General features: G+C 38.1%; 1 protein-coding gene across 8 annotated transcripts in view; it reads right to left on the bottom strand.

Annotated features, from left to right (window-relative positions):
* Jmjd1c (jumonji domain containing 1C) overlaps positions 1-24,070 on the bottom strand; it is a 166,639-nt gene that overhangs the window by 104,288 nt on the left and 38,281 nt on the right. Inside the window, exon 1 of one of the 8 annotated variants that reach the window (XM_031348634.1) lies at positions 17,553-17,573. The exons of the other annotated variants lie outside the window; for them this stretch is intronic. The gene's annotated coding sequence lies outside the window, so the exon portion shown is untranslated. Of the gene's footprint in view, positions 1-17,552; positions 17,574-24,070 lie in introns of those variants that run through there. 8 annotated transcript variants of the gene reach the window in all.

The following is a 24,070-nucleotide window of genomic DNA, read 5'->3' as shown; positions in this document are numbered from 1 at the left end:
AAAAAAAAAAAAAAAAAAAAAAGAACAAAAGAGCCTGAGTAAGCTATGAGAAGCAAGCCATAAACAGCACCCATCCATGGCTTCTGCATCAGCTCCTGCCTCCAGGTTCCTGCCCTGTTTGAGTTCCTGTTCTGACTTCTTCCAATGATGGAAGTGTAAATCAAATAAACCCCTTTCTTTCCAACTTGGTTTTTGGTCATGGTGTTTCTTCAAAACAATAGAAACCCTAACTAAACAGTCATCAAATATTTCAAATCAAGCTAAAGATGTAGCTGGGTCATAGAACACGTGATTACCTGATCTCTAGCCCTACAATAGGGAAGGACTGAGGGTGCATGCATAGCAATGTGAACTGGCGTCTCAACATTTCAATTGCTTTTCTGGATTCAACCAAAACAAAATATCAAAACCATTGAAGCCCAAATGCAGTCCCGAAGATATCTGCAACCTATAACTCTCTCATATTACACAGCACATACTCGTATATACGTGTAAGGTATCAACAATGGGTTTGCAATGGATCTTTACAATTACCTTTATTAACCTCGGGTGAAACATAAGAGAGGAATGACAAACGGCATGGTAATCATTCAATAAGCCTAAGAAAAAAACAGCCTCGTTGTATAAGACTTGACTCACTGGAACTGGCTACACAGACCAGGCTTTTGTCCTCTTGAGGAAGAGGCATGCACCCAACACCTGACTCTTTTTTTTTTTTCCTTTTATCTAACCTAATATGCTTAACAAGGATGAACGGCTCCAGTATTTTATTAACAAATAAGATTTTTGAAATTTGTCTGCTTTTTGAGTATACTTTTAAAATCTACTTCAGAATGAGTGTGAGCACTTGCTGCTCTTACAGAGGGCCCAGGTTTGATTCCCAGCATCCATGTGTCAGCTCACGACCTTCTGTAACTCCAGCTCCAGGGATCCAGCACCCTGCTCTCTTCTCCACTGGTACCAAACATAAGACTCAAGTAATGTGCAGAAATACATACACACAAAAACACCCATACCCATGAAATGCAGTTTTAAAAATATTTTTATGCTCACCATGGAATCTTTAATATTAAATATAAAAATATAAGCTAATTTAAAGTAGAAGGAAAAAATACAGTCTCTCATTTAAAACATCAATTAACCTACATCTTTTGATTTATAAGTATTGCTTAAAGGCGTATCTAAACCCTAACAGAAGCTAATCATTAACATAAAAGGACACTTTCTATCTAACTGGGTGGGCCAGTGGGTCAGTCTAACAGAAACTGACATTTGAACAAGTGATAATTCGCAGCAGAAGCTAACCCTGTGACAAAGGTGTTGATTTTGGAACAGGCCCTGTTTCAAACACTAAGCTATCTTATGATGACTAATACTGACAGCCAACTTGACAGGCTGAGACAACTCTCTTGACACACCTGTTAGGAAACTAACTGAGTGACAAGAGCCACTGGATGAAGATGCCAGCTTTCCTGTCTCGCTGCTCCTGACTGAGGACTCAGTGTGACCTGCATGCCACCTCACTCCTGCTACGCCTTCCCTCCATGGCGGACTATACCATCAGTCTATGAAGCAGAATACACCCACCCTTCTTTCCTTCATTCCTTCCTTTCCTCCTTCCTTCCTTCTTTTCTTCCTCCCTAATTGATTTTTGTTGATAATTTTATGCAGCAATGAGAAAAGTAACACAAGTACATAAAGCTAAGTAGAAACTACAAAGGCGTAATCTAACAAAATAGGCTTAGAACATGTATGGGGAAAACTACAAAATGATAATGGGGGAAAAAATCAATGGCTGAAACAAAACAACTAAATTCATGAATTGAGAGTTTCAGTTTTATTATTAAAGTCAATTCTACCCAAAGTGATTTGGAGATTCAGTATAATTCCAATTACAAACCCATCAGGATTTTCTTTATGTAGATTCTAAAGTACACACATGATAGTACAAAGAAAATAAAAGTCAAAAAAATTTCAAAGAAAGAATCAAATATCTAAACTACTGAACTACTGAACTCAAAACTGAACACTGGCCAGGCAGTGGTGCACACCTTTAGTCCCAGCACTTGGGAGGCAGAGGCAGGCGGATTTCTGAGTTCCAAGACAGCCTGGTTTACAGAGTGAGTTCCAGGACAGCCAGGGCTACTCAGAGAAAACTGTCTGTCTCAAAAAATCAAAACAAACAAACAAACAAAACCTGAACACTGGGTTGGCAAGATGGCCCAGGTGACAAAGGTGCTTGCCGAGTGAGCCTGGCTGAAGGAGAGAGCCAACCTCGGGTACTGCCCTGACACGTGTTTACATGCTCCCCAATGTGTGTGCGTGTACACACAAACACACACACACACAGACCATAACGATTAAAGCTGAAAACAGAACTGCCAAAATGAATGTAAGAATATTGCCAAAAAGATAGAAGACAAAAATCAATGAAAAGATGACACAAAATAAATCCATAAAATTTGGGCTTCATAAATGCTTAATGTCATTTCAAAGGAGAATGCACAAGTCCCCTCAATAAATACTACGGAAATAATCAGATAGCCATATCAGAAACGCAACAATGCAATTACCTAAATTGATCCATATTTCATATCCTATGCAAAACTTAAGACTCAATTGCTCAGACTGAAGGGTATTAAGTAAAATATTTTTTAAAGCCAAAATCTTATGACCTCTGGGTAGCAAAATGATTCTTAGAAATAATAAGATCATAATCTATATGAAAAAAGAAATTATTTCAAATTCAATTTTTACTCTGTGACAAGTTAATGGTAACAAAGTGAAAAAAGCTATTAAAAAAACTACAAAAAAATTTTACAAATAATGCATTTGACAAAGTATGTGTATACTACGACAGAAAAACTTACAAATCTCCCTTAAGAAAAGGGAAGCATTAAAAATAAATAAATAAATATATAAACAAGCAGATGAAAATCTTTGAACACAGGTGCTTTTCGTGATGAAAAGCCACCAAACTCACGGCTGCAGAGCCTCAGCTACTGAGGAGTGAGCCACTAACAGTCTGCACATGCGGAGAAATGAGACTAAGCAGAAATACTCTAAGTTATGTGGAGAAAAAATTTAGGGAAATGATCCAAAATTAAATGACAAATAAATATGGTCTTACAGGAGTTTCAGATAAAAAGAAAACCACTTTTTTTTTCTTAGTTCAAAGTTGTTTTGTTTATTAAGGCATCCTAGAAAACAGTCTAGATCCTTTGAGAAATGGGTAACACTTTTTTTCCTGAGATAAAATCTTGCTATTTAGCACTGGCTGGCTGAACTTGCAATGTAGCTCAGTCTGGACTTGAATTTCTGAAAAAGCCATCTGACTCAGGTTTCTGAGTGCTGGGCTTAGATAAATGAGCCACCACATTTTTTTTTAAATATTTATTTATTATTATAAGTAAGTACACTGTAGCTGTTCTCAGACACACCAGGAGAGGGCATCAGATCTCATTAAGGATGGTTGTGAGCCACCATGTGGTTGCTGGGATTTGAACTCATAACCTCTGGAAGAGCAGTCGGTGCTCTTAACCACTGAGCCATCACCAGCCCCCGAGCCACCACATTTTAATGCATCTTTCCACAAAAGACACAGGGGGCTCGGGCACCAAGTTTTACCTGTCGTGTCCTATACTGAAGGTAGGGGTGGGGAGGGAAACAACTGGTGCACATACTACTGTCAACTTTCAGAGATATTTGTATTTTCAGGTTGTGAAAATTTTCACAGGAAAACAGAATTCAGGAAAAGGTTATCATTCTATTAGAATTAAGCTCTGTAAACGGGAACTTTGATCTTTATTACTAGCCAACTGCAATGTTTCAATTTTAAAAATAACCACAAAATCTGCAAGTATAAACTGGCCCTTCACTTAAAAAAAAAAAGGTCAGGCATTGGTGGTGCAAGCCTTTAGTAATAATACCCACACTCGAAAAATTAAAAAAAAAAAATTTAAAAAAGGAAAAAAAAAAGCTGTAAGTCTTGGTGTAGCAGACTAAATTAATGAGAGTATACAAAAGGCAGTGTCACTGAAACAACAGTCTTGGTTTAGTATTGAAACAGGATCATAATGTACTCATTGTTAGCTTCAACAATTACATTTATTTATATCCGTCCATCCGTCCGTCCGCCCATCGGTCGGTCAGTTTTTCAAGACAGGGTTTCTCTGTGTAGCCCTAGCTGTCCTGGAACTCACTCTAGACCAGGCTTAGCCTAGAATTCAGACATCTACCTGCCTCTGTCTCCTAGTATTGGGATTAAAGGTGTGCACCATCATGATCAGTTGTTTCAACAGTTTCAAACTCATTACCAATTGACTCTCTAAAATATGTCTACAATAAATCAGCATTTACTATTCTCAGGATTTCATATATTTTGCATGCTTTAAGTTCTTCAAAGTTCACAAATTCCAACTAGTTGATGTGCCTCTCAAATCTACCACTGTTTATACATTTCCACAAAATGTTTTCCTGATGTGATTCTATTACCAAAGAAATCAAGCCATTAGTTCATTAGACTATTCAATGTGCTCTCTTTAATCATGAACCCTCTGTCCTTGTACTTTCTGTAACTTTTGAATATATTCTTAATCAATGTCTTAGGGTTTTACTGCTGTAATCAGACACCATGACCAAAGCAACTCTTATAAGGACAACATTTTATTGGGGCTGGCTTAAAGGTTCAGAGGTTCAGTCCATTATCATCAAGGTGAGAGCATGGCAGCGTCCAGGCAGGCATGGTGCAGGAGAAGCTGAGAGTTTTCTACATCTTCATCTGAAGGCTGCTAGGAGAAGACTGGCTTCCAGGCAGCTAGGTGGAAGCTCTCTCAGAGACAATCTAAGGATACACTTCCTCCAACAAAGTCACACCTACTTCAACAAGGCCACACCTCCTAATAGTGCCACTCCCTGAGCCAAGCATATTCAGGCCATCACATTCCACTTCCTGGCCCCCATAGGCATATTCAAACACATGAGTCTATGGGGGCCATACATTGCCATAGCATAATAAAAAAAGTACATCTAGTCCAACTTTCAAAATCCTCATATTCTATAGCAGTCTCAACAATGTTAAAAGTCCAAAGTTCAAAGTCTCTTCTGAGATTCATCCAATCAATTAACTTTAATTCCCAAAGCAAAACAAGAAACCAGCTGGGCAAACTCTAAACTCTACATCTCCATGTGTGATGTCAAAGTGGTCTTCAGATCTCTGATCCTTTTTCAACTTTGTTGACTACAACACACTTCTTTCTCCTAGGCTACCTTCACTCCTCGTTTGTAGGTTTCCACAGCAGGTATCTCACGTTTCTGGCATCTTTAAGGTCATTGGGTCTCCAAGGCAACTTCAACTTCACAGCTTCTGGTTCCAATGTCAGGGATCCACACATGATCTGGGCTCCTAAGGGCTAACATCACTTCTCCAGCTCTATCCTCTGAAGCACTCTTAAGTTATAGTTGACTCCACTCCATTGCTGCTGATGTCCTTGGTGGTCATCCCATGGCACTGGCATCTCCAATATGCTGTGGTCTTCTGCTGCAACTAGGCGTCACCAATAGCCTCTCATAGGTTCTCTTCATGGTGTCAAGTCTCAACTTCCTTGCATGAACCCTTCAGTCCTGGGCCATCAACTACAACTGAGGCTATACCTTCACCAATGGCCTTTCCTGGCCTCTCACAGTGCCAAGCCTCAGCTGCTCTTCATAACCCCTTCATGCCTTCAAAACCAGTACCACCTGGGTGATTTTTACAAATTACCAAGTCCAGCTGCAGCACAAGGTACAACCTTGGCTATCTCTGGAACACAGCTTCTCTGTGCTCTGAGAAAACAGTTCCCAAAAGATTTCACCTCTGTGATACTGGTCTCTTCTTAATCACCACTAACACCATAGCTCTAGCAAACCAGCATCAATTGCCCCAGTAGTGCCTTCTATTCTTGATTCTAAAGCCAGAGGCACATTGCCAAAGCTGCTGCTTGCTAGCAGTGGCCCATGCCCCCCTCAGCCCCTTATTCTATTACCACCTTTCTGTTTTCCAATGCCTAAACTTACTGCCTAAGCTTGGCTGTCCAGGAACTTGCTTTGTAGACTGACCTTGAACTCAGTGATAAACTTCTATCAACAAGACCACACCTATTCCAACATCTCCTAATAGTGCCATTCCCAGGGCCAGGCATATTCAAACCACCACACTCAAATTCAGGATTATTAGAGAAAACTACCAAAAAAGTAGCATGGTATCTTTTCCTTTTTCTTTCCTTTTTTTTTTTTTTTTTTTGAGACAGGGTTTCTCTGTATAGCCCTGGCCTCGAACTCAGAAATCCGCCTGCCTCTGCCTCCCGAGTGCTGTCACACTGGTATGTACCTGTAGTTCCACCAGTCCTAGCACGTGGGAGACTGAGTCAGGCTAAGGGCCACCCTGGCTATACAGCAAGATTTTCTATTAACACTCAAGAAAAGACATAAATTATCTGTACATATGATATATTTGTGCGAATGATAATTACTATCTAAATCCAATACTTCTCTTAAATCTAAAAAATGGCAATATTCTAAGTGTATCATTCCATCATCATCTACTATTTGGAATATGTTAGTAAGTGAAAATGTTTTTATCATAAAGCTGGTTTCCATTAAGCTATAAAAGAAAGATGAATCCTGGATGTTTATGTGTTTCTGAAATAGACTTGATATCCCAAATTCTTAGAATAATGAGTTTTTTTCGTTTGCTGAGATAATCAAAATCTCTCAGTGTGTATCCCTGGATGACCTAGAACTTCTATGTAGAACACCATGCCGCCCTGGGATTTACAGAGACCTGCTTGCCTCTTGCCTAAGCACTGAGATTAAAAGACATGCCTAGTATATTTTGTTTTTAGGGAAAGGATAACTATGAACTTTGGGTATGTTATTAAGTGACATATCCTCTTCAAAAACTTAAGTTTAAGCACAAGTACACACTGAGATCTATTTAACAAACACAATGTACCTTACCATTTGTTGACTGAATAGTGTATGACCCATCATAGCAGAAGAAATATTCTTTATTTACATTTATACACTTGTAATATACCATATGGTACATGAGATACATTTAAAACAAAACATTTTTTGGAGGGAAGGATGAGACAAAGTCTTGCTATGTGGTCCTCACTGCCTGGGACTTGTTTTGTACATCAGGCTGGCTGGCAAACGGGACTCAGAGCAAGCCAGGGAATTTGGGGGGAGAGAGGGACAAAAGGGAGAAGGGAATGGGGGAAAAAAAGGAATTCCCTATAAAAGAATGAACTATGTGTAGTAAAAGTTATATCAATATTTACTTTCTAGAGAACCATATATGCAAGTAATTTTATAATGTCAGTGGACTGACTAAATGAAGGAATGAGTGGGTAACTAAAAACATGCAGGCACAGGGTGGGAGTGAGGCTGGAAAGATGGCGCACTCACTAGGAGAGTGTTCACGCATGCTCAATCCCTGAGACCTCACCAAAAAGGAGGTCGAGTTTTCTCTTATCAAAATTTAAAAGAACATATATTGAAAAATAGAAGCAGGAAAACATAAATAAGAATGCTTACAAATTATTCTCGTTTACTTGACTCAGTTTCAAAAAGGAAACCAAATAGACCTATTTATTAAATAAATGTAAGAGGATGAATTAAGGAGAAGCAAGGCTTTTACCACACAGGAAGGTGCTGTAGAACTTACAGATGCAGATAATAAACTACTCACATGAAGCCTGTCTTGTATCTATCTTCTCCACCAAGGAGAATTGAGTAGAAAACTGGAAAAGGTAGAAGAAACATAATTAAAAAGTAAATGAATTCAAGATGGGAAAAGTAAGGAAATATTTAGCAACTTTTTAAATTAGTGTTTACCTACAGAGCCAAAGTAAGCATGAACCTGAATTAGGCATGTACTTCTAATGTTTTCAATATGACCTTGTTTTTTGGAAATAAAGAAAAATATGTATCCTATAAAATGGAGGGGGGGGGAGGCTGGGGGTGAGATATACAGGTTTAGTTCCCAGCACCCATATGATGGTTCACAATTGTATGGAACTCTAGTTCCAAGGGATCTGATCTGATGCCCTGGACTGGCCCCTGCAGGCACTGAACATACATGGTGAACATACAGAATTGCAGGCAAACCACTCACACATAAAATTAAATTAAATCTTCTTCTTAATTTTATTTTTGTAGGTTTGTTTTTGTTTTTGTTTTTTCCAAGACAGGGTTTCTCTGTGTAGCCCTGGCTGTCCTGGAACTCACTCTGTAGACCAGACTGGCCTCAAGCTCAGAAATCCACCTGCCTCTGCCTCCCAAGTGCTGGGATTAAAGCCATCACTGCCTTTAATTTTATTTTTGAAAGGCAGTGCTCTTAACCACTGAGCCATCTCTCCAGCCACCCCTCCCCCAATGTCATCCTCTTGAGTGTAGAAGAAGGTTCTTTTAGAGAAGGGTCTCAACCTGTGGGTCTCACTCCTTTCGGGTTCCACATATCAAATATCCTGCATATTAGGTATTTACATTATGATTTATAACAATAGGAAGATTACAATTTGTACAAAAGTAGTACAAAATTACAATATTATAACAAAATAAATTTATGGTTAGGGAGTTATCTGAACATGAAAAATTGTATTGAAGTGTTGCAGCATTACAAAGGTTGAGAAAAACTCAGTCTAGGACGTAGACACAAATAAATACTGCATGTACACACACACAAATAAATCCTTCTGAAAGTTTATACTGAGCTAATTTTCTCTTATGAGTAATATTAAGTTTTCATTATCAATTGAAATCTTTTGTTTGGGGGATTAAGGTAACTATTACCTATATTTTTAAAGATGAAATATTATGAAAAGACTAAAAATATTTAGGAACAAAATGTCAAGGTGTAAACATATTAATAATACAGTACACAACTAGATGATAAAGATCACAGAGAGAGAGAGACAGACAGACACTAAAGAACAGAATTTACTGAAGGTGGAATCAAAGCAATGGCAGGAGTAAGTTAGTGAAATAAGTTAAGTTAAGCCAAGACCAAAGTTGGGGAATACCAAGAAACAATCGAGTCTGCCACAGAGAAGCCCCCAAAGTTATGAGTCGTTGGGGGAGAAGTACTGCCAATATAAAAACTGACCAGTCTATGGAAGCAACAGTACTTGAGCAGGGCCTCTCCTACCTTAGGACTGACAGAGGAGAGCTGTTCCTGGAATGTTTATCACTAGGTCTCTAGGATAGGAGTAATAGTCAATCAAGCTGAGGGAAGATGACTTGCTGAAAGGAGGATTAAGTGAAAGCATTTCTATAGTGAAGTTCATGGGGACTGTGTCTGCACCTGGCTCTTTATTCAGGTCCCCCTGCTAGCACCACAAGCTCTTCACTGGCACTGCCATCTCTCCAAGCCCACCTCACTGGGTTTTCATAACAGAGTGTTCTCCAAATTTCCTTCCTGCTAGTGTAAGGACCTAATTCCTTTCTCTCCTGTACAGGCAAGACAAGGTCTTGATCTTCCATGACTGTCTATATTTAGTCCTTTATAGAAATCATCTTCACATGACGCTTAATCCTTACTCTGTTAATTAAAAAATCATACATAAAGCAGATGGTCAAAACATGGGTAAGTAATGCTGTTCCCCAGACATATGATTCTCAGCAGAGCTTACGCTCTTTATTCACAATGAACATGCAAGTGTTAATGTCACTTCAAACAATTAAAAAAAAAAAGTCTTTCCCATTATAAGCTCCTTTCCCATATCCCTTTAGTGTTACAAAGACTTATTTCCAGCTGGGTGAGGTGGAACCCATCTGTTGTCCCTGAAAGCTCAGGGTCATTGTGGGATACATATTAAGTTCCAGGGCAGACAGTGCTACACAGCAAGATAATCTCTGGGCTAGTGACATGGCTCATCAAGTAAAGGTGCTTTCTGGCCAGCCTGGCTACCTAAATTCCATCCCCAAGAATTTCATTGTAGAGGGAAAGAACCTCTTCAGTTGTCCTCTGCCCATCATATTCACAAGTGATATATGCAAACATGTGAATGCAAACAGTAAATTTAAGAAAAACGTTTTAAGAGTTATTTCTAGTATACTTAGTACACTTTTATTTCCCCTGTACCTTCTCCCCTTCTCCTTATGAATGGGGAATCTAGACTGTAAACAAGATGGACTGAGAGGTGCCCAGGTTCAGAAAGCATGCCTCTTGGTATGTATGCCAGGACATTTCTTGCAACCACTAAAAACATAGGGGAACTGACCTATGGTTTAAGACACTGATGGATTAAAATCTGAATAGACTCCTGGGAGCTGGTGGAATTGCGAAAGATGGAGCATAACTAGAGGAAGTAGGGAACTTGGGGCTGGCTCTAGCCCCATCTGGCTATCTTGCGCTGCATGGGTACCATGAAGGAATCTGGGCCACAGGCTCCTATGGACAATTCTAACTCACTTCTGTTATCAAACAGCAGAATCAGACAAACTTGGGCTGTCACCTACCTCTAAAATCATAAGCCAAAGTAATCTTTCCTCCTTTGGATTGGTTCTCTCATTTGTACTCAAAACCAAAAGCTGATTAAACAGCCTTTTTAATTTATTGTACTTATACACGAAGGTCACATTTAGTTCACTTTTCTCTAATCCCCAATACAACAGTAAAAACAAAAAGTAGATAATGATACCAAAATTTATATGTCAAGTAGTTGCTTTTAAATAGAACAGAGAGTCTAGTGTGTTTTGTTTGGTTTAGTGCCCTACCTTTTAATGCCACTATCATAGATGTAACACTAGCTACCTTATTATGTAACAGAATAACAGAATAATAGACTGGGTCACAAATTCATAAAAGCCAGAAAAGGTTCTCCACTATAGCCTTCAGGAAGCATATGCGATAATTTCCTGCCAGATTTGGGAATTCAAACCTCTAAAATTCCAGATTCTAAAAGCAAATATAGATGAAAGTATAGCAGTATAATTATATATAAAAATGTTTACTTAGAAAGCCCCATGTGTGCTTTGAATATAAAATGTTCCTTACAGGTTCCTGTGTTTGAGTACTTGGTCCCTATGAGTGGTGCTGTGTGGGATGGAGACGGAATCTTTAGGAGGTGGCCCTTGCTGGAACTTTCACAGGAGTACTCAAAAGGTAGACTTTTGAGACTTTCCAACAAGCTGGCCCAGCGTTTCCTGTGTGCGGTGAAATATTATCAATGTGTTTCTTCACCCCAGGTCAACCTCATCACTCCTGTTGTCATGCCTTCCTGCCATGAGCAGATCACAGCAAAGCAAAGTAACAAACAGACCCATTTCAGAACCTATGTTTTCCAAAATAAGTTTATTAGTGCTGAATATATTTTACTATTATGGCTGTTATGTTGTAAGCAACTCCAAGTAGATCAAAAAGGATGACTGAAACACCAGGAATACTTGCAATCAGATGGTCAAACAGTTAAGCAAACAGCTCAAAACACGACCTACTTCAAAATAAATTTTCTTCGGTGATAACGTCATATCAACAAAACTGAAAAAAAAATAGCCTTTGGTAGATAATGAAAACCTTGAGAAAACTAGGCTTTCTGGGCTGGGCCCTGGTGGCAAACTCCTTTCATCCCAGCACTCAGGAGGCAGAGGCAGGAGGATCTCTGGGTTTCAGGCCAGCCTGGTCTACAGAGCAAGTTTCCAGGAAATCCAAGACTACACAGAGAAACCCTATCTCAAACAAAACCACACAAAACACACTAGCCTCTGTGTTAAATTCTATTTAAAAGCAAATGCTTGACATATAAATTTTGGTATCATTACCTACTTTTTGTTTGTACTGTTGTATTAGGGATTAAACCTGTTCGTTTCCTAAATCACATAACCCTTACCTATTAAAATATAAGCATGAAAGAAGAATGGGATAATTATTACCACACTCATTTAAAAAGAACACAGAGAACTCACATTCACTTGTAAGCAATATGTAATCAGTCTTTTGGTCCATGGTATTTAGTGGAACTGTATTATATGTATTTCATCTTTTCTATTTTAGTTAGCATAGTCTTATAATTCCCGGTATTGCACAGGTCTTTTAAGTTCTTACTGTTGAAAGGTGGTATATGCACAAGTATACCAACACTGCTGGAACAATTACTAAAGTATACAAGCCTCAATACAAAAATGGCTACAAATCCATACTGCAAAACAAACAAGACTATAATCCTCAAATGTTGCTTAAATAAAATCTTTCTTGCCATATCTACTACAATGGAAAGCAGCTGTAATGTCCTACGGAAAGCCAGCACCTGCAGGAAAAGAAGCGGCTGGCAAGTGCTGGGCCTGGCCACTCACCACTTAGTTCTCAGACAGCAGCTCTGCTCCTCTCCCTTCCTGTGCACTCAGTGGACGCCGGCAGGAAAACAGAGCTTACAGTGTTCTAGCTGAACTACACAACTACACAGCTGAACCTATTACTTGGTCTAAAAAAACGCTTTCTTTCAGGGAACAAGTTTTAATGTGGATTCAAGTTCTAAACAGAGTATCTGCTTTATGGAAACAAACAAACAAACCTTATTAAAAAGTTACTATTTTTAAAAGAGTCAACTAATGACAGTGCCTAAAACTACCACTAAAACATTTTAGCCTTGAAATAATCTCTACTTTCTGCAAGATAAATGTGACATATGCATGTAACCTCAACAATTTCACAGTCCAAAACGACAACTCAAAATATTATTCACCACAATATTTTGAAAAGATTTTTAACAATGGTTTCTTAAGTTAGTGAATGTAATCCTTGACAGGAAGGCTATTTTATTTTATCAGTATCTTACAGCATATTGTTAATTTACAAAGCTTCAGATATAATGAAAAGAATTTGGCATGTTACTAAGCCATTAAAGGCCCGTCAAAAAACAAGGGGAATCTGTCTAGCTGGTTGACCATGCTGTGCTGGCAACGTCTCAAACATCTGCTAAAGGTCAGATTTCCATTGCATGGAAGCAATCAATGGAACTACACAATTCTCGTAGCACTCTAAGAAGCTAAACAAAGACCACTATTTTACATAAGTAACAGAACATAACTTGGCTTTGTAATAAATTACAGCAAAGTCTACCGCTTTCTTATCTAAGAAATCACACATTTAAATAACACTTCTGAACTTCTATTTGTATTTTAACTTATGTTTACTGTGTTTACAAAGTATATTTATAAAACTCTACCTTTTTATATTAGAGAAGGTATAATATGTCCTAATAAAAAGTTAAGACAATTTTAACAATAAAGTCACTTTTAGAAATCTGAAAACATGTTAAAAGGTTGCTTAATTCAGTGCAATTCACTCTACAGCTCATTCACAGTCATTAAAATTTCTAGAAAGCAGTATTGGTAAAACTAAACTTGTTATGGGAATATTCCAGTTTTTCTGTGATGATAGAGACTGACAGCAGTGCTGCGGAGGGAACTCTTCGCCATGACAGAGGCTCACAGCCTCCTGTAGCTCGAGTTTTCAGGGGGGCTGGTGCCCTTCTCTGAGCTATGAGCACTCCTAGAAGTGCATGGTACACATAAGCTCACAAACATGGAATAATAATTTTAATGTGACTGCTCAGGAGATCTGACTAGTTGCTTAAACAATAGTTAGACACAAGTTACTAAAGTATTAAAAAGTTATTGCAAGTATGTGTAAGTGGTTTGGGCAGTTTAAGACATGGTGTTACTACACAGGCCACAGGGCTGACACTGAACTCCCCATTTTCCTGCCTCTGTGCCCGAGTGCTAGAATTCTAAGCACCCCTTTGTTTTTTGTTTGTGCGTTTGTTTTGTTTTTTAAAGGCAGGGTTTCATTATGTAGCCTTGGCTGGTCTGAAGCACACTAGTAGACCAGGTTAGCCTCCAAGTCTCAAGGAACCACTTTCCTCTAACTCAGTACTTGCTAAGACTAAGGGCAAGCATCAGGCTGCCAGGTTCTTTTCCTGTTGGCTGTTTTGTTTGGGAGGGTCTCTATTGCAGACTCTAACTCTCCTGAAACCCTCTACATAGACCAGTCTGGCCTGGAACACAAAGATCCACCTGACTACCTCCTGAATGCTGGAATTAAAGAAAGGTGTGCTCTACCATGCCTGGCCTCCATCCAGCTCTTTTGGAAAAGATGTTACATAAAAGCCCAAATTTAAAGTTCACATATTTTTCAAATTATTCCCTATATAATTAACTAAAGATACTGTTGCCAAATTTGATAAACATAAAAATTTGATAAATTATGAAAATTTAAAATGTCTTTTTATATAAGAATACAAATTAAAAGTGAACATTTTAAAACCCTGATGAATGACTTTTGCAGGGGACCAGCAAGGTAAAGGTAATTGCTTAAACACATATTTATCATGTATGAGGTACTAAATTTAATCCAACACCAGTTTTCACATTTTTTAATGTAGCTTTGTGTGTGTGTGTGTGTGTGTGTGTGTGTCTACACTTATGAGGATTGGAAGGGCTGGGTTCTTTCCTTCCACCGTTATTATGGTAGCAAGGATCCAACTCAGGTCCTCAGGCTTTTACCTAACCATCTGAACTATCTCCCCAGGCTTCAATATTTTTATAATGAAAATGGAATGAAGGCCCTATGACAAAGAGCTCTCAGGCAGTTTAGTAAGCCATTTAAATTAACAAGTAACTGTTTGCAACATCAAATGAATAGACAAGAAAATAAAAAGGTCAAAGCTTGGGCTGGAGAGCTGGCTCAGAAGTCAAGACCACTTGGTCACCAAGTTACAGACAGCTGTGAGCTGCAAGATGGATGCAGGGAATTGAAGCTGGGGGTTTCATTTAAAACACAGCATATCGCCGGGGAGGTGGTGGCACACACCTTTAATCCCAGCACTTGGGAGGCAGAGGCAGGAGGATTTCTGAGTTCGAGGCCAGCCTGGTCTACAGAGTGAGTTCCAGGATAGCCAGGGCTACACAGAGAAACCCTGTCTCGAAAAAAACAAAAAACAAAAACAACAACAACAAAACCAGCATATCTAGCTCTTGGTTTCAACAGGGTTACAGATATGGAAAGCATGAGTCAACCAAGGGTGTGAAAAATGTCCAATAGCAGGGTAGGTTCTAGGGTGTGAACTCCAGCCTGTAAATCCTATACCCACCTATTTCTGCCTTTTCATACCAACAGTTTGTTAGTAGCAGAAAATGCCTGTTATCCAGTTTTCCAGTATCTTGGAAGATAGAGAAGATAACATGATGTAAATCTGAAGATGAGGCAGGGTAGTCAATAAGTACCTTTTAGCCAGCCATAGTATGAAGCTTTTGTCCTTTTCTAAACAAGCTATGTTATCACTGACTATGAAGGACAGACCAAAAGAACAATACTGTCATAGCCAAAGAATGAGTCACCTACTTCTCAACTTCTTATAACAAAAATTTTCTGTTTACTACTGCTATTTAAAGTTTTTATTAAATACATCCAAAACCCAATCTGTAACTGAAATTGCTCTAAACTCTCCAAGAATATTAAGGAAATGCTAATACATCAACATATAACCTAACTAGTATTAAAGCAAAACTAAGTCAAAAGGTAAAGCTTAGATCAGATACAAGATTTTATAGCACAATTAAAAATTCAAAGTTCTAACTGACTATAGGCATAGGTTTTTATATTTACTTACAGCTTTAGATTAGTCCACAAATAGAAAAATCACAGCCACTGAATATCCAAATACCATGAACATCTGTTAAGTTTTCGTAATAGCTATATGAAGACAAAGCAGATGCTTTCTTTCCTCACATACGATCTCACCAAGGAGAAGGCAGTGTGGAATGGGCCAGCATTTACTGCTCTGCAGAGGACCCAAGGTTCCCAGCACCCACATGGTGGCTCACAGCCATCCAGCACTCCAGTCCCAGGGGTTCCAATGCCTCCTCTGGTCTCAAAAGGCATGCAAACATACATGAAGGCAAAACAATCAAATAAAAATAAATTTTTAAAAAGGTGATACTTTTCATTAACATATAAATACATTAAATTACCAACCTATCAGTAATTATAAACATAATAAAATTATCTTTCTACATATACAGATCTCAAGCAAGGACTTAACTTTTTCAAGTATACAGAATATGAAAAACAGCAGTGATAGCATGACTGCAACAGAAAATATAATTAAACTGTGATTTATAAAGCAAAATGATAATTTTCCCATTTTTATATTATAAAAATAATTACAACATATCTCAAACTATTGGGACAAGATATATAACACAGAGGTCTGCATTTATATAATACTTTATATAACAATTGTTTATAAGTCTTTTTCTCAAAAAATACATATTAAAGTTCGAATATCTCAGTGACGATCACCAAGAACCAAGTGTCTCTAAAGTCACCTTAGAATCCTAGGAGTCAACTGAAGCTCAGATGTACAGAACCACAAGATGTTTTCTAGATCTTTTAATTACTACACATTCTCTGAAGACTGGGTCATTAAGTTATTGATCATTTTTTGAACCATCTACTAAAATAAAGAAAATATAAGACACTACAGCATTTGGCTTAACATATTTCCTTGAACTCTTGTAACATTCTTTTAGGCAAAATAATCTCTAGTTAATAAACCAGGAAAAAGTTTCTGGTTCAATATTTTAAAGATGCATAGAGAATAGTTACAAATATCTTTTTCAAGTCACTCATTCAACCAAATATGTGGAAAAGTGTTATGAAACTGAGGAAAACTCAGCAGCAATCAACCAAGCAGAGAAGGGGGGGGGGGGATGCAAAGGAGTTTCGGGAAGAGGCAAAGCCACATAAAGACATACAAAGTACTGCCATGTCCGAAGGAACCAAAGCTATCTTAACATGTATGAACTCAAGTGATCCCCACCCCCCTTTACATATGGTTCAGACGGAATTCTGACAGCAGTCTCATTCTGTAACTCTCAAAGAATTCCTTACATTCTAGTACTGGGAGACAGTAGGATAAAAAGGAGAATGGACATAGATGAGCAGCTCAAAGTCCATGCTTGAGGTCTTCAGCTTTGAATGCTTAGACGTATGAGAGAAGCTGATCCCTCTTACCCAGGAGCTAAAGACCAGCATGGGCATCATACTAAGACACCTTTTAGAAACAAAATCATAATAAAAAGTCATCAGAGTCAAATTACCAGGGGTTCACCTTTCTCAGTAGGCTCTGGCAAGGGGTACAGAAATAGCTCTAAATCTCATACTCTTGTTCCTGACTCAACTACCAGTCAAGCTGCAACATGACAGCCATGGTTTTTGAAGGTACCTTGGTGATTTATTTAACTAGAACTGCCCTAAACAGCTACAATGTAAAGTCTCCAGAAGTGTGTGCTGACTCCAGCAGAACTACAAAAGAAAATCTCACAGTGAAATCACTAAGCAGTTCACATGCCTGTCAATACTTAAAGAAAAACAGTTCATTTTTCTAAGACATGAGAATGTCTCAGGTGAGAATCCATAAGCAACTCAGGGAATACTGAATCTTTCTGAGACAACTAGACAGACAGGAGCTAAGGTGGTTGGAATGAGATGTCATCTAAATTCTCACACGTGTGAATGGTGGATCCCCAGCTGCTGGCACTGCTGAGGGAGACATGGCCTTGTTGGAGGATGTGTGGCACTGGAGGAGAGCTTTGTTCCCTTTCTTTGTTCTTGCTTGTGGTTCAGGAGGTAAGCTCTTGGCTTTCCAGTTCCAGGTGCCATGCCTCTGTTCTGTTGTGCCATTGTAGACTCATCCCTCTGGAACCACACAACCAAATAAATGCTTATCATATGAGTTACCTTGGTGTTTTATCATAGAAAAGTAGCTAACACAGGAGCCATGTAGTGATCTATGAATAGAGGTGGAAATCACCTTTACAGATGCCTGTAGACATTTTTCCTCTTCTGGTATTGGTGCTGGGATTGATCCCAGTGTGCATGCACTCCATCACTGTGCTATACTTGATACGCTCATCCCCTTCCTCCATACTTTCCATCCTAAGTTCTCCTAATTATTTTATTTTGAATTTTCTTATACCAGTCCTTTCCATTTTCACATAACCTTTTCCTTTTTTTTTAAATCCAGTTTTCCTTCTCTTATCATCATCCACAAAAATCACAGTAGCTAGCTAATAATGAGCTCATGTAAGCATATTCTGGAAGTAGATCTGGCGGACCCCTATTTATGGCCCCACTCATCTCCTTTGTTCTCATCATCATATTCAATCTTACTTCAGATTCTTCAGTTTTTTCATAGCTACCATCACCTTAACCTTAATATTCTACTCTGCTCATTCCTTGTCTTTACATTTTTAGTGTTGGCATTTCTAAATTTTATTTTATTAAATAATTTTATTCTTTGACATTCATACATGTATACAATGTATTTTGATTGTACCCATCCCCCAACCCTACCTACTTATCACCCAACACATATCTTTCCAACCTTCTTTGTCCTTTGTTTTATTTTTTTTGGAGGGGGTACAGCCAATTTGTGACACCAGATATGCTCAACTACTCAAAACTACAATCTAAAATCAAACAATACAGTTCATCCAAAATTTATATATTACAAAATACTATTTGTTACACAATACTCTGAATGTTATATATGTGTGTTAATAAATAAGCACAATGATTGACTGGTCACTGCAGCTGGTGAGATCTTCTATAAGAGGAAATAATTCTAAAGTACTTAAATGAGACACAAACAAGCAAGCAAAACTACTGTCTAATGATCCAAAGAACGAACTTATCTCATTAGGAGCTAGTTTGCTAGCAAACAAGTAAAACAGCAAAGTATCCTAGGTTGCCAGGCAGAAATAAACAACCAATCTGGGGGCCTGCTAGTTTCTCATTTCCTCCTAGTTTTACCCTCATTGAGTATGAAACAGTTATCAGTTCCTCTTAGTAAAAACATACAACATGGTTTCAATTATATGCATACACACATACAATGTGAGGACAGCTTTGTGTGCACACATATTTATATTGTGCTTCAACTCTCAGTCCTCCTCATCCCACACGTGCTGCTGACAGGCAGGCATGCTCTTTTGGATTGGATGAAAGATGTTTTATACATATGATGCACATCAATAGGTGCCTTGTAATTCAAAATGTAACCTACAGAAGATGAAAAAGGATTTAAAACTAAAATTAAAAGAAGGTAGGTCTGACAAGCTGGCTCAGTTGGTAATGGAAGTTGCTGCTGAGACTGACGACTGGCTTCTCAGAACACACATTAGAAGAACTAGCTCCAAAATGCTGTCCTGTCACCTCAACAATGTGGTGGAGCACACACAAAAAACAGGGGAATAAAAATAAAACACTGGCACAAAATTCTACACATGCCAAGCAGAGTCCTGGACTCCTAGTCAGTAGGTACAACTCTTGCCTGCCTTTTATGCAGCTTGGCCGCTAAACCCACTATCAGCAAGAGTGCCACGCTGTTTCTCTGACTGCCCTTTACTTTAATATCTACAGCATGTAGTGTAACTGCATTATTATAAAGTAAATAACCTTTAATTTGGGGGTGCTTCCTCCTCCTGCCACCAAATACACCCTATCTTCTTCAATATCACTTCTTTAATTCTGACTATTTAAATCCAACATCAAGTACCCAGCCAGCATTAAGTGTAAACTCCAATAGTACCCAGCATTAGGTGTAAACTCCACTAGATAAAAGCTCGGTCCTCATAGCATATACTATTAATACAGTGGGTATATAAAGACTAAAATCATGCAAATGTTTTATGAAAATTATGTTATATTTCAAAAGGGTAGAATGGAATCCTCATGCATAAGAAAGTTTTATAAAGTTGACATTCCAATCCAGAATAGGGGTGGGGCTTACTCCTACAGGGCTGCCCACACTTTAGTTAGCACACAGAAGTACAGGGTTACTCAAGCTTCTCTGCAGTCAATTAACTAGGTAGAAAAATCACAAATTCCACAACCACCCCCCTTCTCTGGTTTAGTTATTGAACAATGTACAAAACTCGGGAAGAATAATTACTGTTATTCGTTTATTATAAATAATAACTCTAGTAACTGTCAAATGAGAGAAATACAAAGAGCAGGGAGGACTGCCAAGCCTGGCATCACTCTGCCCATCCTTCCAATACACTGGGGTTTCAACATGGGAGCTCTCCAAAACCCAACCTGTCTGTCATCTAGGGGTTTGTAATGGCTGCTTTCTCACAGGTAAGACATGGCTATTAAGAGTGAACTATCTCTAGACCCTGTCCTATCTTCTGAGAATCAGGGAGCAAGCATGGAAGTTCAACTTCTAATCAGGTGTGGTTCTTCCAGTGATCAATCTTTATCCTGGAACTACCAAGGGTCTTCTCACAGAACAAGACTCAACTAGAACTATTTTAGCTCAAGAAATTCCTGAAGTATTAAGTGTTCTGTATCAGAAACCACAAACAACAAATACACATTTACTATGCTACAACTGTGTACACATTAGCTGAATACATTAACCACCTCTCTTCCTAGTACCATTGATGAGTTTATTTCTTAAACTTTGGATGAGTCCACCATTTAATTAACACTTCATATTTAAATATTTAAACACATTTATTAAAACTCAATATATAAAATTGAGTTTTCTAGTTTCATTCATAAATATTACAAAATTCTCTTTCACTGAGTTAATAGTTTTTGTTGTTGTTATTAATGTATCTTAAAGAATAAAGATAAATATCCAAAAACTCTACGGCTCTTTTTATATTTTAAACCACAAACACCTACTATGTGATAAGTAATGCCCCAGGCATAGGAACTGTAGCAGGTATCAAAGCCAACTCATTTTGTAATGCAATTCAATTCTAGTGACTGAAAACAAGTAGAATCCTTATTATGACAGAGGAAGAGAAGCAGAAAGTAAACAGAGGGAAAAAAATGGTGAATTTTAGATAAGGTTTCCAGAGTCAGCCACAAATGGTAAATCTGCTGTTACTTCAACAAACTTAAAAGTGAGGAACTATTGCAGAAATCTTAGGAAAGACCATTTGACACAGAAACGCACCTGTTAGGATCATAAAGCAAAACCACATCAAGCATATTCAAAGAACAGCAAATAAGACCACCACATAAGGAAAAGTGACAAAAGATGACCTCAAAATGGAATCTGAGTTGTAATGCCTTTCAGGCTACTACAAAGCAGCTTAGAAACCGTGAGGCGATCATAGAATGGAAACGAACTGACTGTGACAGATACTAACACTTTTATGAGTATAGAAGACTAGACAGGCAGTTAGGTACCCACTTACCAAAACTAGTTCTAGTCTGAGCTACTAGAACTACTTAGAAAGATAAATGATAATCTAGGTAAAATATAATGGCGATTTAAATTAGTATAGTAACAGAGTGGGTAAGATATGGTGGGGTTCTGGATAAATTCTGAAAGTGGGACCAAAAAAGACTTTGCTAACCATGTGGGTGAAATACGAGTTAAAACAATTAAGGCTACCTGTAAGGAACCTGGACAAGAATGATGATGTTATCATCTATTGGATGCGCAGAATAAATCTGATATGGTTCAGTTATTTTGGGCAAGAATACTGAATTGGATGTTCCCCATAGCTCACACTGTATCTGGCCTAATATGTGCAGTTCTTTCCTTTTACATTCAGCACAGCCATATGGGAAAAGAGCAAGAATGTGTGCGAGCTTCTGAACAGCCCAGCAATTCTCAACCTGTGGGTCAGGACCCCTTTTCTGGTCAAAGGACCCTTTCACAGGGGTGACCTAAGAGCCTGGGAACACATAGGTATTTACAGAACAATTCACTTACAACACTAGCAAAATTACAGTTATGAAGTAGCAACAAAAATAATTTTATGGTGGGGGATCAACATAACATGAAGGATCACAGCATTAAGAATGTTAAGAACCATTGATAAAAGACAAATTCCAGGCAGGTACATTTAAAATTAGTAAAGTTTTTTTTTTTTTTTTAAAAAAGCAGGATAGGACATGAATCATTGGTAGAATTCTTGTTCAGCCTATATTAGACCCAAATTCAAACCACAGTACTAGAAAATAAAGAAAGAAAAAAAAAACCATTATTCTAGATGTACCTTTTCATATTGTTTTTGGTACTTATACAACACAGTGGGCAAGTATCTAGGTATGAGGCATAGGGAAAAAAAGGTAGTTTTATTTTATTTAGTATTTTAAATGTTTATGTGCATATGTGTCTGAATGTATGCTGGGGTGAAGTGCTCACAGAAACTAGAAGAGGGCACCAAGATTCCCTGGAACCAGAATAGCAAGCAATTTAATCCACCTGACATTGGTACTGGGAATCTAAAAAAAAACAACAGTAAAGAGATTGTGCTTAAGCACTGAGCCACCCAGCCTTTGCCCTAAAGACACTTTTAGTGTCACCAGCTCTTTATGCACATAAAATACCTTAGCACTACCTAAAAGACAGCAATGAATGCAAGAAACAGAAGTTGTTAAGGAATGACTTCAATCATATACATCAGGTTCTTCTAAGTTCTACTGAACTATCCTCAACTTTGTATTTCAAAGGACTTAGTAATTACCTAAAAACAAGTATATGATTATGTGCTTAAGAATCAATGGAAAAATAAAATACAAATAATTTTGGTTTTTAGAGAAGATCTGGCTAGAGATATGGCTCAGAGGTTAAGAGCACTGACTGCTCTTCCAGAGGTCCTGAGTTCAATTCCCAGCAACCACATGATGGCCTCACAACCATCTGTAATGGGATCCTGTGGGGAGCTGCAGCTGCCACCCTACATATATATTGAACACCTGGTCTCCGGCCAGAGCAGAGAGCATTGATAAACAAGCCCTTAGTTGGAAAAGCTGAGTACTTCTAGTTTGTGATGCAAGCTGGCATGATTTCCCGCAACCTATTGTGCTTTGCCACGTAGCTGATGCTGATTGGGACCAGGGAAAAGTATTTAACCCACAAGGGCTGGGGGCTGGAATATTAGAAAGTAAGATGATAATTAGGAGTAAGTATGTAGGAAATAGAAGAAAGAATTGGAATATTAAGTAAGATGTGAGAGATTAGAAGTAAGTACATATAGTAATAGTGAGTAAGTATATATAGATAATAGTAAGTAAGATGTAAAGATAGAAGTAAGATGTAAAGATAGAAGTAAGATGTAGGGGATAGGAGTAAGTAGGAAATAGGAGTAAGTAAGAACAAAGTAGAAAGATGTGACTAGTAAGACGTAAGAAGAAGATATAGAAGAATATAAAAGAAGCTAGCTAGAGAAGAAGTAAAAATGAAGGTTCCTGATTACACTGTATGGAGAAGAGTTCGGTGTTGCCTCCTTATTTCCGCTGGACGGAAGGGCGGCCAACAGGATCCGATGCCCTCTTCTGGTGTGTCTGAAGAGAGCAATGATGTACTCATATACATAAAATAAATAAATCTTTAGGGAAAAAAAAACCCTTAGAGAGGATCTTAGTTTGTAGCTCTGGCTGACTGGAATTCACTGTAGATCAGACTCACCTTGAACTCACAGAGATCCACCTGCCTCTGTCTCTAGAACTCTGAGATTAAAGGCATGTTGCCATCATGTCTTTATTCATACATGTGGCATAACATATTCAGAATATTCATTGTAGAATAAATTGTTTTATCTTAGAAGAATTCAATTTAGCATTACAATGATTAGCTTTGTTAAAAGCTAAAACACTTTAGAATACAATGGAAATGCTAAGACCTGTTAAGTATTATCAATATGAATTTTAACAGGCCAAATTATTATATGTTACAATTAAGCACAAACACAAAGAAAAGAAGAAGAAAAAGGAAGAAGAAGAACAACAACAACAGTTTGCCACCTAAAATGTCTCTCAAATCCCTCAGGGAGCACTAAGGCTCTATTTATAGACAAGAAAGAAAGAAAAAGAGAGGGGGGAAGGAAGGGCGAGAGAGAAAGAGAGAGAGAGAAAGAGAGAGATAGAGAGAGAGAGAGAGAGAGAAAGAGAGAGAGAGAGAGTCTTACACTAAATAGTTTCAAAGCCATCTATATAAAATGGCAGTCATAACTACACCATCTATATAAAATGGCAGTCATAACTACACCATCT

Source organism: Mastomys coucha, unplaced genomic scaffold (assembly GCF_008632895.1).
Source record: "Mastomys coucha isolate ucsf_1 unplaced genomic scaffold, UCSF_Mcou_1 pScaffold3, whole genome shotgun sequence".
NCBI classification, from domain to species: domain Eukaryota; kingdom Metazoa; phylum Chordata; class Mammalia; order Rodentia; family Muridae; genus Mastomys; species Mastomys coucha.
The sequence above is the reverse complement of the archived record's forward strand: the minus strand, read 5'-3'. Positions and strand labels throughout refer to the sequence as shown.